The sequence below is a fragment of the Hyperolius riggenbachi genome, chromosome 4 (assembly GCF_040937935.1).
Source record: "Hyperolius riggenbachi isolate aHypRig1 chromosome 4, aHypRig1.pri, whole genome shotgun sequence".
Taxonomy (NCBI): domain Eukaryota; kingdom Metazoa; phylum Chordata; class Amphibia; order Anura; family Hyperoliidae; genus Hyperolius; species Hyperolius riggenbachi.
Window position 1 is genome coordinate 408,112,084 of NC_090649.1, and position 18,081 is coordinate 408,130,164.

Here is an 18,081-nt window from a genome sequence, read left to right on the forward strand (position 1 = left end):
AACTTTTTTTAGGGGGTAAAAAAGTTCTAATAACAAAAAGTTCCACTTTAAACACCTGCTAATTCTTTTGTAATAGTGTGATGTATTTTACCTGTAATGACATTTGTGATTTTCCTCCTAAATCTATTTCAGAGAAAGTTATATGACATAAATGAGCTTAGTAATAATTTTATATATTTTGTCAACTGTGCTATCGTTACTGCTAATTCAAAACCAATTATGACATCATGGTTATGGAAATAATGATTACATAATTTCTTATAAAAAATAGTTTAGAGTATAATTGTATTTTGTTTTCATGACATTTATATATTTTATTATAATAGCAATTGTAAATAAATGGTTGATTAATTAAGGTTCCCCAGAGATAAACACTGGAGAGCAAAAGTAATAAAAGTAAACCTGGAATAGCTGTATAAAAAATAAAACATGCGTTACGTTGAGAATAAAAACTGATTTTTCTTTTTAAAAAATGAAGCTGTGGGTGCATACACTTTAGTGAATTTGTACAACTACCAATTCACCAACCCTCCCTGTGTTTCGATAAGATTCAGGGAAAAGATGCTAACTTTTGCTGCTCAACATCAGTCAGTTTTTTAAATATAATCCTGTCCAGGTTTCCTACATCGCATATGTTTTTCACTATTTTTGAGTTCAGGAGAAATTTATCTGTATCTGAAGTATGGCTAAACATTACAGAAAAATTACATACATTTGTAAAGTGATTGTAAAGGGAGTCTGAGGATGGAAAAAATACCGTCCAAGTCAATGATATACATTGCAAGTATTTTAGCTAACCACTGCCCTTATCTTCTATCTTTCATCGTCTCTCGACGGTCCTTAATCAATTCACTCTTTCTCCTAACTTTTCTCCTGGGAGATAATTTTTCATCTTCTGTTTAAAATAACTTTTCAATACTTTGCAATGGAAAAAAATACTTAAAAGTAAATGAAAAAACAGAGTCAAAATTAATCTGAGTATTTTCTTGCTTTCTGGTGACTTAAAGTTATTTTATTGATAAGGTGTGGAAGTAGCACTTGGGACAAAACTTAGGAGAAAAAGTGAATAGAATAATGGTCTCTGTCTCTATTCTCACCCTCTCCCCACCATTACTGTTTGTTGGTGTCTTCCAAAGTTTTGAACGAAGGTTCGTCCTCTTCTCTTTCTATACTATCCCCCTTAGCAAACTTAGTTCCTCGTTCAGCCACCATTACCACATGCAGTTTGACAACACCAATATCTAGCTCCTTGTGTATCTCCCTCTGTCCTATGTTAACCTTACATTTCAATTTAAATTGCCTTTCAGTCATCTCACTCCAGATGACAGAAAAATAGATACATTTAGTATAGACATTCAGAAGTTTGGCCCTGGACATAGCTGATGGTTAGTATAACAGCAGTATCTGGGCAGCACGGGGGTGTAGCCTTGCAGCACTGGGTCCATGGTTCAAATCCCAGCCAGGTCAACATCTGCAAGGAGTTTGTATGTTCTCCCCGTGTCTGTGTGGGTATGCTCTGGGCACTCTGGTTTCCTCCCACATTCCAAAAATGTACAGCTAAGTTAATTGGCTTCCCCCCAAACTGGCCCTAGACTATGATACATGCACTACACAGTACATACATAGACATATGACTATGGTAGGGACTAGATTGTGAGCCCCTCTGAGGGACAGTGAGTGACAAGACAATATACTCTGTACAGTGCTGCGTAATATGTTGGCGCTATATAAATACTTAAATAAATAAAATAAATCTGTGCAAGCACCTGTCTCCTATTCTAACACTAACCTTCCCCCCATCCACTTCGAACACTAACCTAGCCTCTCCATTCCTAACTTTAACCTTCCCCAACGCTAACAGCTCTCCTCTTCAAGCCTAACAGTTACTACAACTAATGGATTTAGCTACAGCGTAGCCAAACTCATAACTGATGTGTTTTCCTATTCTGCTGCTACAAGAGTTTGACTACTTGCACAACTGAATTAATTACTGATCGGTTTTGCCATCTCCACTTAACTATGTCATAGCCAAGCACCCATGCTAATGCTGGGCACCTCCTTAGCTGCAAATTAGCAATGCAGTCTATGGGGGATCCAAAATATGACAGGTGCCAATGCGCCAAAACTCCATGGCCAAAATGTAATTAACTTTTTCTCCTTGGTTTTCTCCAAGTTGATATTTCCACACCTTGACAGTAAATGCCTTTTAAGTGCCCAGTAAGCAAGAAAATACACAAAATAATATTCATAGTACTTTCTCTACTATTGTTGGTACTTTTTTTCAATTACGAATGCTGAAAAGTTATTTTAAAGAGAAAATGAAAAATTATCAATGAAGAAAAAACTTTGGAGAAAAGGAGAAAAGGCATATGGGCCCATGTTTCATGAGCTATACCTAAAATGTAGCCAGGATTAAACTGAGTTTATTTTTTGCCCTTATACCTCCTATCCACATTGGAACACTATCTGTAAATAGCACCATCAGTCTATCTAATTCCCAAGTTTGATGCCATGGAGGGATTCTTACCTCAGATGTTTCCTTTGTTCTTCATGTCTAGTATGGCTGCATGTTGTGTTACGTCTCTCTGCAACACATATCCAAAATACACCTCATATTAATTCAATAACTTTTAAGTTCTTATTCTTATTAATTATTTCTTGCCTTGACTGATGCAATGTCCTCATCTCTAGCCTTCCCCTCACAAGACACTTACATCTACTAAAAGACTTATTCAGCCTCTTCACTACTTCTCATCCCCTGCCTCCCGCTACCTATTCCTTTGTTGGATTCCAACACGTTTAAGAATATAGTTTTCACTAATGTACTTTATTTTGAAATCACTTACTGCCTCATTTGTGCTTTATTTTCAAATCACTTATTGCCTCATTTGTTATCTGTTTCTCTAACTTCAAATACACATAAAACTGTCCTGTTTATTTCTTCAGTGAGCTTCAATTTTTCTTCAATCATAATCAATTCCTCATTGAGTGGAATTCTCTTCTTTGCTGGCATAAACTGTACCTTCAGTTTTCCTACTGGTGGCAGCACTTAAAGACTTTGGTATGGACTTCCACTGTCCACCAGCAGGTGCCCCTTTTCAAGTTGAGAACTATACAGTTATTCAGCCCACCTGCAGATAGAACACTTTGAACATTGTGAATGGTGAAATGACCATCTGACAGCCTATTTAGGACATACCTCTGGCATCAGTTAACTGCCAAATCATTTCTCCTGAAATCTGTGTGTGTTTGGTCATCCATTCCTGCATACTGCTCCTTGTTATCTGATTCAATGGTATTGACCCTCTCCCTGTTCTGACTACTCTTTGCCTGCTGTCTGTATTGTTTGACTTACTGGTTTTGATCCTCTGCTTGTCTGACCATTCTTGCCTGCCAGATGTGTGATTACACTTTTGTACATATAGCAGCCATGTAAATCTGTGCTTGTACAGTTGCCTTTGTATATATTTGTTAGAGCTAGCTAGGTTTGTCAATCTGGGATCTGTGGTGCACCCTGTGCTGGCTGTGTTTATTGTGTGTGTGTGTGTGTGTGTGTGTGTGTGTGTGTGTGTGTGTGTGTGTGTATACTGTGGCTATGTGTGGCTACTTCAGGTTCTGGCCGGTCAAAACTAGAAGTGGCCCTGCCACTGCGGCCAATACCCAGGATGAATCAATTCCTGGCAGCTCTGTTCTTCTGTTAAGGCTCTGGCTCCTCCCTTTGCCCACCTCCTATTGACTTTTGTCAGTCAGCCGGGGGAGACACGCTAGGCAGCCAGAGTTGTTCATTGCAAGGAAGCAGGGGTTTGTGCCGTTTGTTCCTACAGAGCAGTTGCTGGCAGAAGCAATGTCTGCAGTGTTCCCGCTCTGCTTACCTGCCGTGACAAACAACTCTGGCGCATAGCCTGTCCCCTGCCCCCCCCCCCCCCCCCCCCGCTGACAGAAGTCAATAGGAGGTGGGCAGGGGGAGGAGCCAGAGCCTTAACAGAAGAACAGAGCTGCCAGGAATTGATTAATTACAGGTATTGGCCACAGTGGCAAGGCCACTTTTAGTTTTGACCAGCCACTGTGGGACTAATCAGTGCGGGACTCACAGAACTCACAGAAGCAAAAATCTATCAACCCTTCGCACACTCACATGCAAATGTTCAAACAATTGCATTCACAGATTCACTCATCCAGGCACAACTGTTATCCCTACAGCTAAATTAAAAGCCAGGGTTTTAGTTCACAGAAGAATGCATTCTTATGCTTAATCACCTATACTGCGCAGAAGTACCCAGGTAAACATAGGTGTCCTAACTCTGGCCCTGTAACATGCATAGTGCAGACATGCAAACACATTCATTGCATCAAACCTATCAATGGATTAGGAGCACACATCATAACTTCCTCTCCTGGGAAAGACAGTACATCTTACCAATCGCACAAGGGAGCTAATGTTATGTGTCCATGTGCACCATGCGCATACACCAGCATAAGCTGTCTGCATGCTGACAAACATACAGGGGAAGGGGGGAGTGCACCGAATTGGACCCTAGCCACAGGGGTCAATGATAAGAATAAACATACATATATCCAGGCACATCGCCTCTAGTTAGGACATGGCTTTTAATTTAGCTGTAGGGATAACAGTTGTGCCTGGATGAGTGAATCTGTGAATGCAATTGTTTGAACATTTGCATGTGAGTGTGCGAAGGGTTGATAGATTTTTGCTGTTTTCTAGCCACACCCCCTTCAGCACCTCCCTTTCCCTAATAATTTATTTAATGTCCTAACTAGAGGCGATGTGCCTGGATATATGTATGTTTATTCTTATCATTGACCCCTGTGGCTAGGGTCCAATTCGGTGCACTCCCCCCTTCCCCTGTATGTTTGTCAGCATGCAGACAGCTTATGCTGGTGTATGCGCATGGTGCACATGGACACATAACATTAGCTCCCTTGTGCGATTGGTAAGATGCACTGTCTTTCCCAGGAGAGGAAGTTAGGATGTGTGCTCCTAATCCATTGATAGGTTTGATGCAATGAATGTGTTTGCATGTCTGCACTATGCATGTTACAGGGCCAGAGTTAGGACACCTATGTTTACCTGGGTACTTCTGCGCAGTATAGGTGATTAAGCATAAGAATGCATTCTTCTGTGAACTAAAACCCTGGCTTTTAATTTAGCTGTAGGGATAACAGTTGTGCCTGGATGAGTGAATCTGTGAATGCAATTGTTTGAACATTTGCATGTTAGTGTGCGAAGGGTTGATAGATTTTTGCTGTTTTCTAGCCACACCCCCTTCAGCACCTCCCTTTCCCTAATAATTTATTTAATGTCCTAACTAGAGGCGATGTGCCTGGATATATGTATGTTTATTCTTATCATTGACCCCTGTGGCTAGGGTCCAATTCGGTGCACTCCCCCCTTCCCCTGTATGTTTGTCAGCATGCAGACAGCTTATGCTGGTGTATGCGCATGGTGCACATGGACACATAACATTAGCTCCCTTGTGCGATTGGTAAGATGCACTGTCTTTCCCAGGAGAGGAAGTTAGGATGTGTGCTCCTAATCCATTGATAAGTTTGATGCAATGAATGTGTTTGCATGTCTGCACTATGCATGTTACAGGGCCAGAGTTAGGACACCTATGTTTACCTGGGTACTTCTGCGCAGTATAGGTGATTAAGCATAAGAATGCATTCTTCTGTGAACTAAAACCCTGGCTTTTAATTTAGCTGTAGGGATAACAGTTGTGCCTGGATGAGTGAATCTGTGAATGCAATTGTTTGAACATTTGCATGTGAGTGTGCGAAGGGTTGATAGATTTTTGCTGTTTTCTAGCCACACCCCCTTCAGCACCTCCCTTTCCCTAATAATTTATTTAATGTCCTAACTAGAGGCGATGTGCCTGGATATATGTATGTTTAACTCACAGAAGCAGAGACGATTACCTATGACTGACAGGAGCAGAAGCCAATAGGAACAGCCCCAGCCTCTTGCAAGTGATTTTGATTGGACCCAAAGCCTTCTCCGGTGTGTCCTGCTTTTCTACCCCAAAGCAGCGAGCAGAGAGAGATAGAACAAAAGAGGCTTCCCCTGCCTCCCTTCGGCAGTTTAACCTCTTCTGTTCCTGTTTTAAGATGCAGATTAGCTAGAGGGGAAATCCCATAAGCAGGGCATGTTTAAAGTTCCTTGGGAGGTAATCTAAGTTGTGGCAAAGAAAAATTTTTTCAAAGTGAACCGAGCAACTTTTTAGCACTCAGGACATTTCTATAGTACATGAAAAACGCATGCCAACAATCTGTTTCATTATTAAAATAAACTTTTATTTTACCTTGTATTTTACAATCAAAGTTGTTTTAATAGCCTGTTTCAGCAGCCTGACCATCAGCAGAAATCTCAGAAAGCTAATTGTTTTATTGAGCTAATTACCCAGAAGAAAACAATCTCTTTTCAACAACAAAGGGGGTGGGTGATTAGGACTGTTTCTTCAAAACATTGTGTGTGTCTAACAGTCCTAATTACCCACCCCCTTTGTTGTTGAAAAGAGATTGTTTTCTTCTGGGTAATTAGCTCAATAAAAAAATTAGCTTCCTGAGATTTCTGTGGACGGCCAGGCTGCTGAAACAGGCTATTAAAACGACTTTGATTGTAAAATACAAGGTAAAATAAAAGTTTATTTTAATAATGAAACAGAATGTTGACAAGCATTTTTCATGTGCTATAGAAATGTCCTGAGTGCTAAAAAGGTGCTTGGTTCACTTTAAGAAAGACTAATGGGGACTAATAAAGAGATTCAGGGCGAGCAGAGGCAGTATGACAAAACATGAGCATCTAAAGAGATGTCAGGATGCCTCTTACTATCGTAATGCTGTCTCTGCTCGGTCGGAGAACAGATGTAACAACACAGACAACTTACACTGTTCTTGTGTAGTTAGTGGAAGGGATGCCTTGGAAGCAGTACACCAGGTATGTATGACCTGTACACTTTGCCGGTGCTCAGTCTCGACTGGATTGCCCAAGCGGCAGCTGGTTCGCTGGTTGACCCCCGTTTGGTTATGGTGAACTTACACTCTTCTGCTGCTGCTGACAACTGGGCTTCGGGAAATTGCCAAACTTCTACCGCATCTGTGAAAACATTGTTGAATTAGCAGCCGGTATTTTCCCGACTTGTTTTTTATTTAATGAACAGCCTTGATGAATTGACAACAAAGACACATGTAATTATGCTGGGATTATGATTAGTGTTGGGCGAACATCTAGATGTTCGGGTTCGGGCCGAACAGGCCGAACATGGCCGCGATGTTCGGGTGTTCGACCCGAACTCCGAACATAATGGAAGTCAATGGGGACCCGAACTTTTGTGGTTTGTAAAGCCTCCTTACATGCTACATACCCCAAATTTACAGGGTATGTGCACCTTGGGAGTGGGTACAAGAGGAAAAAAAAAATTTGCAAAAAGAGCTTATAGTTTTTGAGAAAATCGATTTTAAAGTTTCAAAGGGAAAACTGTCTTTTAAATGCGGGAAATGTCTGTTTTCTTTGCACAGGTAACATGTTTTTTGTCGGCATGCAGTCATAAATGTAATACATATAAGAGGTTCCAGGAAAAGGGACCGGTAACGCTAACCCAGCAGCAGCACACGTGATGGAACAGGAGGAGGCGCAGGAGGAGAAGGCCACGCTTTGTGAGACACAACAACCCCGGCCTTGCATGAGGGCAAGAAGCGTGCGGATAGCATGCTTTGTACCGCCATGCAGTCATAAATGTAATAAAGATAAGAGGTTCCATAAACAGGGACCGGCAACGCTAACCCAGCAGCAGCAGCAGCAGCAGCAGACGTGATGGAACAGGAGCAGGTGCAGGAGGAGAAGGCCACGCTTTGTGAGACACAACAACCCAGGCCTTGCATGAGGGCAAGAAGCGTGCGGATAGCATGCTTTGTACCGCCATGCAGTCATAAATGTAATAAAGATAAGAGGTTCCATAAACAGGGAGCGGCAACGCTAACCCAGCAGCAGCAGCAGACGTGATGGAACAGGAGCAGGCGCAGGAGGAGAAGGCCACGCTTTTTGAGACGCAACCCAGGCCTTGCATGAGGACAAAAAGCGTGCGGATATAGCAATGCTTTTTGCCGCCATGCAGTCATAAATGTAATACAGATGAGAGGTTCAATAAACAGGGACTGGAAATGCTAACCCAGCAGCAGCAGACGTGATGGAACAGGACTAGGAGCAGGCGCAGGAGGAGAAGGCCAAGCTTTTTGAGACACAACAACACAGGCCTTGCATGAGGACAAAAAGCGTGCGGATATAGCAATGCTTTTTGCCGCCATGCAGTCATAAGTGTAATACAGATGAGAGGTTCAATAAACAGGGACCGGAAACGCTAAACCATCCCAGATGTTCATTGGTCATGTTACTTGGTTGGGGTCCTGGAGTGTTGCGTAGTCGTTTCCAATCCAGGATTGATTCATTTTAATTTGAGTCAGACGGTCTGCATTTTCTGTGGAGAGGCGGATACGCCGATCTGTGACGATGCCTCCGGCAGCACTGAAACAGCGTTCCGACATAACGCTGGCTGCCGGGCAAGCCAGCACCTCTATTGCGTACATTGCCAGTTCGTGCCAGGTGTCTAGCTTCGATACCCAATAGTTGAAGGGTGCAGATGGATTGTTAGACACAGCTACGTCATCTGACATGTAGTCCTTGACCATCTTCTCCAGGCGATCGGTGTTGGAGGTGGATCTGCACGCTTGCTGTTCTGTGGGCTGCTGCTGCATGGGTGTCAGAAAATTTTCCCACTCCAAGGACACTGCCGATACCATTCCCTTTTGGGTACTAGCTGCGGCTTGCGTTGTTTGCTGCCCTCCTGGTCGTCCTGGGTTTGCGGAAGTCAGTCTGTCTGCGTACAACTGGCTAGAGGAGGGGGAGGATGTCAATCTCCTCTCTAAAGTCTCCACAAGGGCCTGCTGGTATTCTTCCATTTTGACCTGTCTGACTCTTTCTTCAAGCAGTTTTGGAACATTGTGTTTGTACCGTGGATCCAGAAGGGTATAAACCCAGTAATTGGTGTTGTCCAGAATGCGCACAATGCGTGGGTCACGTTCAATGCAGTCTAGCATGAATTGAGCCATGTGTGCCAGAGTCCTACCAGAATCCTCATCATCCTCTTGTGAGCGTTGTGATAGTTGTTGTGATGCATCATAGTCGTCACCTTCCTCCTGGTCTGCTTCTGCTGACCATTCGCGTTGAATTGTGGAAGTCCAACGTGCACCGCTCTGGCCCTCGTCAGTGGTGGCATGAAATTCCTGCTCCAACTCCAGCTGTTCCTCCTCCTCTTCTTCGTCATAGCTGCTGGGGCCAGCGTTCCCTGAGGCGGATGGCCTGATGTTGGTACCATCACGCTGATCGTTTTCTCCTTCAGATTCCCCCAGTTGCATCATGACAGCTGTTTCCTTGATTTTTAACATCGACCTCTTCAGTAAACACAGCAGTGGTATGGTAATGCTGACTGAAGAGTTGTCACTGCTCACAAGCAACGTGGATTGCTCAAAATTTTGGAGGACTTGGCAGAGGTCCAACATGTTGGCCCAATCGGATCCACAGAAGCTTGGCAGCTGGCCGGATGCGCCTCGGTACTGCGCCGTCATGTACTGGACCACTGCACTCTTCTGCTCGCAAAAGCGGGCTAGCATGTGCAGCGTAGAATTCCAGCGCGTAGGGACATCACACAGCAAGCGATGGTGGGGGAGATTGAAGCGCTCCTGCATCTTGGCGAGTGCCCCCGAAGCAGTACTGGAAGTTCTACAATGTTTGGCCACTCGACGCACCTTCAACAGAAGATCGGCCACGCCTGGGTATGTCCTCAGGAACCGCTGAACTACTAGGTTCATCACGTGCGCCAGGCAAGGGATGTGTGTCAGCTTAGCCAACCTTAAAGCGCGAATGAGATTACTCCCATTATCACACACAACCATGCCCGGTTTCAGGTCCAGCGGTGCCAGCCACAAATCCGTCTGTTCCTTTATTCCCTTCCAAATTTCCTCCCCTGTGTGCTGCTTATCCCCAAGGCAGATTAGCTTCAGCAACGCTTGCTGACGCATGCCAACAGCTGTGCTGCACTGCTTCCACGATCCTACTGCTGCTGGGTTAGCGTTTCCGGATGAGGTACAGCTTTGAGATGCGTTGGAGGAGAAGGAGTCAGAGAGGTAGGTGCTGCTGTTATCCAGTGGGAGGGACGGCGGTGCAGCTGTTTGTGGCGTGGGCAACACCCGTGCCGTAGCAGGTGAGGAATCGCTGCCAGGCTCCACAAGGTTCACCCAGTGCGCGGTAAGGGAGATGTATCGACCCTGGCCGAACGCACTCGTCCAGGTGTCAGTGGTGAGGTGAACCTTGCAGGCAATGGCATTCTTCAAGCTTCGGGTTATTTTGCTGACCACGTGCTCATGCAACTCAGGCACTGCAGAGCGTGCAAAGTGGTAGCGGCTGGGAACCACGTAACGTGGGATGGCCACTGACATCATGCCCTTGAAGCTGTTTGTCTCCACCAATCGATATGGCAGCATTTCGCAGGCCAGAAGCTTGGCTATGCTGGCTGTTACTGCCACGGCCCGGGGGTCATTTGCTGGCAATTTCCTCTTGCGCTCAAACATCTCCGACACAGACAACTGAACCGTAGCGCTGCACACGGAAGGGCTGTTGGTTGTTGTGTTTGAAGAACACTGGGAGACCTCAAGAGCACTACTCCGGAAAGTGACAGTGTCAGCGTCGTCTGATGTTTGTGAATGTTGTGAACCACGCAATGGCTGGGCTACTGCTGCTGCTGAGGCGGGTCTGGTGAACCCAAGGGAGGCAGTGTTGTTTCTGGTACCCTGTCCTGACGCGTTTGCCCAAAGAGTGGGATGTTTGGATAGCATGTGACGGCTCATGCTGGTGGTGGAGAGGTTGTTAATACTTTTCCCCCTGCTCAGGCGGGTCTTGCACACCTTGCAAATCGCCATGGTAACATCCTCAGTGCAGTCTTCAAAGAAAGCCCAGACTTTGGAGCACCTGCCTCCTTGCTGGCGATTTCTGTTTGCTCCTCTTTTGCCTCTCACTTGAACTTCCACGCTTGTGGTGCCTGAAATTGCGCGCCGCCTACCTTGTGGCACAAGGCGAGCTCGTGCAGCAGTGGGTTCTTCAACAGACTCATCTGTGCTGCTGCTACGACGGCGATGTTCTCGTTCACAAACAAAATCTGGGTCTCTGTCCACATTGTCCATACCCTCCTCTTCCATCTCCTCAAACTCGTCATATGTCATTGTGGGCCGCCGCCGTGGAGTAGAGCTCCCCACAACAACCTCTGCGCAGCACACTCCAACGTCGTCTTCCAGATCTTGTCGGCCGACCTCCTGCAATTGCAACCCCTCCTGCCCAAATTGCTCTGGGATTTGGGTTTCCGAGTCCTCTTCGGACTCGCCTTGTATTTCAGTGCGCGGTGCATTTCCCACAGTTAACGGTTGTGAATCCAGGCACAACATTTCTGGCTGTTCCTCCATTGACCTTTGAAAGGTGGAAGTTTGTTGGGCTGGGAATAGCTCCTGCGAATACCCCATTGTGTCCTGAGGTAATTCATCGGACTGGTTATCTGGCAGTTGTGTGCGTGGTGTCGCTGCCGGTTGTGTCAGCTTTGTGCCCACTGGCTCCTTGTAACTGGCTGAGGACTCGGACCTCGTGCGTGATGTGCTGGTGCTGCTTAACCCACTGCTGGACGCTTGAGAGGTCATCCAAGTAATTATCTGGTCCTGTTCTTTTGGATTTGTGAGGGTTGTTGTCCTGGACAACATGGGCGGTATTGAGTGGGTTTTCTTGGGTGCTCCCCTGTGGCCTGTACGTGAACCGTCAGGGGAAACACCTCTTCCCTTGCCCCTCCCTCTTTCACCGGATTTCTTCCTCATTTCACTTATCCTTACAGTACACGCTGACTGGCAGCAGTACAGTGGCAGTACAGAAATGCTATACAGTACCACTATTCCCAGCAGCGACACAGAGCACAATGCTATACAGTGACGGGTGAGCGGTGTACCACTATTCCCAGCAGCGACACAGAGCACAATGCTATACAGTGGCGGGTGAGCGGTGTACCACTATTCCCAGCAGACACAGAACAGTACACAGAATGCTATATAGTGTGGCTGAACGAGCGGTGTACCACTATTCCCAGCAGACACAGAACAGTACACAGAATGCTATATAGTGTGGCTGAACGAGCGGTGTACTACTGTTCCCAGCAGACACAGAACAGTACACAGAATGCTATATAGTGTGGCTGAACGAGCGGTGTACTACTGTTCCCAGCAGACACAGAACAGTACACAGAATGCTATATAGTGTGGCTGAGCGAGCGGTGTACCACTATTCCCAGCAGACACAGAACAGTACACAGAATGCTATATAGTGTGGCTGAACGAGCGTTGTACCACTATTCCCAGCAGACACAGAACAGTACACAGAATGCTATATAGTGTGGCTGAACGAGCGGTGTACCACTATTCCCAGCAGACACAGAACAGTACACAGAATGCTATATAGTGTGGCTGAACGAGCGGTGTACTACTGTTCCCAGCAGACACAGAACAGTACACAGAATGCTATATAGTGTGGCTGAACGAGCGGTGTACTACTGTTCCCAGCAGACACAGAACAGTACACAGAATGCTATATAGTGTGGCTGAACGAGCGGTGTACTACTGTTCCCAGCAGACACAGAACAGTACACAGAATGCTATATAGTGTGGCTGAAAGAGCGGTGTACTACTGTTCCCAGCAGACACAGAACAGTACACAGAATGCTATATAGTGTGGCTGAACGAGCGGTGTACCACTATCCCCAGCAGACACAGAACAGTACACAGAATGCTATATAGTGTGGCTGAACGAGCGGTGTACTACTGTTCCCAGCAGACACAGAACAGTACACAGAATGCTATATAGTGTGGCTGAACGAGCGGTGTACTACTGTTCCCAGCAGACACAGAACAGTACACAGAATGCTATATAGTGTGGCTGAACGAGCGGTGTACTACTGTTCCCAGCAGACACAGAACAGTACACAGAATGCTATATAGTGTGGCTGAACGAGCGGTGTACCACTATTCCCAGCAGACACAGAACAGTACACAGAATGCTATATAGTGTGGCTGAACGAGCGGTGTACTACTGTTCCCAGCAGTGACACACAATGACTGGGGGGGACCCTGGCTAGCGTGGCTGGAGCGCGAACTACCCTGCCTGCCTACCCAAAGCTAAACCCACAGACAAATGGCGGAGATATGACGTGGTTCGGGTATTTATTTACCCGAACCACGTGACCGTTCGGCCAATCAGAGCGCGTTCGGGTCCGAACCACGTGACCCGTTCGGCCAATCACAGCGCTAGCCGAACGTTCGGGGAACGTTCGGCCATGCGCTCTTAGTTCGGCCATGTGGCCGAACGGTTTGGCCGAGCACCGTCAGGTGTTCGGCCGAACTCGAACATCACCCGAACAGGGTGATGTTCTGCAGAACCCGAACAGTGGCGAACACTGTTCGCCCAACACTAATTATGATCCAGAAAAATTGCACTCAAATAAGTGCAGATAAGTTAAAGATGCCCATACATTGGCAGACGGGGCAGCAGTTTCAATCAAGAGATAGGTCCCTTTCTAATCAAATGTAACCAGAGAGGGATCTATTGCTGCCAAAAATCTGAAAACAGTTTTTCCAATAGATTTCATGCTCAAATCAGTGCCTGCCCCTAGGTCTCCCCATGTGGTATGCGTAACCACCTCCCAGTCAGTACGTGATGGTGGTCATGTGATACAAGTGTTCCCAGTAGCAATGAAGAGAAGACACGATAGATGTGCTAGTAGACATGTGAGCCAAAACTACACTACAAAACTCCTGCAACCACTAACAGAGCCTACGGGAGATTCATTGTTCCAGTTTGGTATCCCAGATCCACCAGGCAGGTGCTATTCGGTCACTCTCCTTAGGTCTTTGGACAGGTAGTGTACAAGATACTACCCCAAAGGGATGGACTATAGCTAAAAAAGATGTGTAGGAGGCGCCCAGAATATTTCTTCACTTTAAAAGAGGCGCCCACACTCGTAACTGCTGCTGACCTAGGCACTTTTTATTGACTTGAGGAAGCGGGCCGGTACTTGTGAAATGCATTGTTTTTGTTGTGCATCATTAAAATTCATTCTACCTTTAGTTTGTTTATTGAGAGAGGTAAGATATAATATAATTACTTCTATACTATATGATTTAAAGTCAAAAAATATTCTGGGCACCTCTTAAATGTCTCTTTAGCTAAGGTACAGCAACAACTTTTTGGAATTCTCTACTAACTGGATTGGGTGGTCTTCCTATTACTACATTTCCTGGCAGTTTGATTTCCAGCACTTCCAGCAGAGTTGGGTAGGGTTTAGCGGAGGCTTTCTACTTGTACGGTTGCATAGTAAGACCATCAGTGGCTTAGCTAAGGAGCTCTGGGCCCCGATGCAAGTTTTACAATGGGGCCCTCCAAGCACTCTATACATAATAATTTATAGGTGCAAGAAGGGAATGGGGAACAGCTTGTTAATGATTACCACTATTCAAAGTATCTGTAGAAGTGATTAGTATGAGCACAGGACCAATAGAGAGGTAATTCTGCAGTTGAGGGAGGGCCCCTTGGAGCCCCTCTGGCCCAAGGGCCCGATATGGTTGCACCTCTGCAACCCCTATTGCTACGCCCCTGAAGACCATAAAGAACATTAACAGAGTAACAAGAAACAGTGGTGGTAGGGGAGTACTATGCTATGGGTTCACAATGCTGAAGACTTGATAAGGCAGTTGGCAAACAGCATCTGAGGTGACAGTGTGAGGAGTAAAAAACAGTAAGGGATCACTGTCTTAAGAATATAACTAGATCAGCAAGCATATGTTATTGCTCGGAGAAGTATGTTTTAAAGGAATGCTTGAAGGATTCAAGGATTGGAAAATAACAAATGGAATATGGAAGGTTATTCCAGAACTGGGGGAAGCTTTGTGAGAAGCCCTGGCTATACGGTTATTTGTATTTTTCATAAGTACTTTCAGATATGTCTTTTCAAAGTGCGTGTTTATTTTGCTTTTTCATAATAAAGAGGGCTCCACACTCTACAAAGAAAAAAATATGCAGAAATGAGTAGCTGTCCTATACTTAATAAACATAAAACTTGTGTTCGGTGTTCTCATACTATGTAAAATACAATATGAAGTGCATGCAACAGATATGTATACATTATTTTTTGTGAAACTGGAACAGGATATGTAGAATTTTTATATGCACATAACTGTGTTAAGAAAACATGTAAGCCTTGAGAAATTACTCTCAGTCTAACGAGTTCTTTTCCACTGACTACAGACATCATTAGGGGATGTCGATAGCCTCAGGCTGTGCATGAACTTTTTCCTCTAACTGTACACTTTATGTATAATTTAGCTTTTGTGCCTAAATTATTCAAGCAAATAGTGAATGAAAATAATGGTGTTCGCTGAGTTCTAACCGAGGACTAAAGAAATACTTTTTATAATATTGATTTACATTTTTAAACCCCTTTTATCATAAAAATCAAATGCACTAGAATATGTATGTCTTTGGATCTCCTTAATGCACATTTCTTCCAAAAGAAAAAGCAGGAGAGTGAGAAGTCGGAGGAAAGTCTGTAGAAATTGAATTAGCTGCAAATTATATGTTTGAATGGCATTTTACCCTTGGGCAGCATTGTAAAGGGGGCTTTCCTCCACCTCCCACCAATTATTTTAACCACTTTCAGTAGCTGCTCATTACACCCCATTTTTTTTGTAGCTCCCTTAGTTTTGGAACAACAATTCATGACCTTAGAAGTCTGTGTCAGCACCTCCTGCTGGTGACTTTCACAATACGGTGATACAAACAACTGTACCAGCATTTGTTGAGTGTCACTGTTGCTACTCAAATTGACACAAGGGTGTCTGCTATACCCTTTGACATAGCACTATGTTAAACAAATAGTCCTTCTCCAGAGTAAATATTAATGCATCAGAGAGATCTAAAATACTCTACTCTAAAAACAGAGATTTCAGTATTAGCAACATAGCTCTTGCCTAGTCTGGAAGAAAGGAAGTAAAGACATCTATACAGCAAGTAATTGTTAAAATGGACCTGAACTATTGCACAGCACACAATGAAAGGTTTTTATTCCACATTCCACATTCCATATTGTTGCTGAAGATTTTACTTGTCTGTGTTCTGTGATTTTAAGATTATATTGAAAGTGTCTAATTAGTGCTTATCAGCAGCTGTGAATAGACTGCAGGAGAGCTATGCCTAGGCAGCTCTGGCATAAAGTCAACGCTGAGGCTTATCCCTTTCAATGCTCCCTGCAACAGTGAAACCTAGTAAACCTTCAATTCTTTTTAGGATCTCCATAACTATTAATGATTTATTTTTTTACATAAAGTATATTATGCTGTGGCTAACTTTTTGGAGCAGAGAAGAGGATCTGAGTTTAGTTCCACTTTAATCTTTGCAGGTGTTGTTGACTAGTGGTTGGTGTGGACCCTGTTAGGGCTCAGAATCTAAGTTACTACTGGTTTTTAACAGAGTATATGTCAAGGGTCCTTGAGCAACCACCCCTTAGTGTCGGACTGTGAAATGGAAAAAAAAAAGGAAATCCACTTGCTGGCCAAGCAGCAGTAATCATGTGTTGCTGCTCACAGTGAAGACTTGCTACAGGTTTCTATTGGGGCGGGTAACACGGGGTTTCTGCTGCTTGGCCAGCAGGTGGATTTCCTCAGCTTTCCCAATTCCCAGTCTGAAACTGCCACCCCTAGTAAGCGATGGACTATTTTGCTGAAAGAAGTCACCAGGCCCCATCAGTGACAAGAGAGAACATGTGATGTTGCAGAATGGAGAGTCAGCAGGGCAAGATGGAAGATGAGCTGAGATGTGGACTGGAAGACAGTAGTGTAAACAAAACAAAGGATGAATCAGGACTGGCAGGAGACAGATGTTGGGAAAACAAGCCAAGGTTGGATTATGCAGCTGATAGGCATAATTGGGTATACAGACTAATGTCAGGGCAGGCAGAAGACAGGCAAATAGAAAGTAAAAAGCCAAAACCAGGACTGGCAGGAGACAAGTAGACAAGGTTATAATCGTCAAGGAGTTGGCTGTTTTGCAGAATTTGCACACCAAGTTCATCAATCAGCACATGGGTCTGTGTAGAACAGACTTTTATAGGGGCATATTGGTACTTTGCAGCTTACATTGCCACGCTTATGTTTGAATTTGCACATGCATGTGAACACCTTTATGGGCTGCCAGGGTTGGGCATGAATGTTTGTACACTCATGAATACAGTACAGTCCAGAACTCAACTAACCAGCATTCTCAACCAACCAACACAAATTGACGGAAATACTCACAGTGATGAAGGCCAACCTCTTACGCTGTTTTTTGGGCTCTGCTGTGCTTAAAAACTGGGTTCCATGGCTCCCCTAAGGTTAATATACTTTCAATTACTGTATTTTCATATGTAATACAGATTTCAAAGTATGTATATAGAATGGGGTATATTGCTGTATTAGCTAGGCCTATAATACAGAATTCATGGTATGTATGTAGAATGGGGTATAGTACTTAGTGTTGGGCGAACAGTGTTCGCCACTGTTCGGGTTCTGCAGAACATCACCCTGTTCGGGTGATGTTCGAGTTCGGCCGAACACCTGATGGTGTTCGGCCAAACCGTTCGGCCACATGGCCGAACTAAGAGCGCATGGCTGAACGTTCCCCGAACGTTCGGCTAGCGCTGTGATTGGCCGAACGGGTCACGTGGTTCGGACCCGAACGCGCTCTGATTGGCCGAACTGTCACGTGGTTCGGGTAAATAAATACCCGAACCACGTCATATCTCCGCCATTTGTCTGTGGGTTTAGCTTTGGGTAGGCAGGCAGGGTAGTTCGCGCTCCAGCCACGCTAGCCAGGGTCCCCCCAGTCATTGTGTGTCGCTGCTGGGAACAGTAGTACACCGCTCGCTCAGCCACACTATATATCATTGTGTTTAC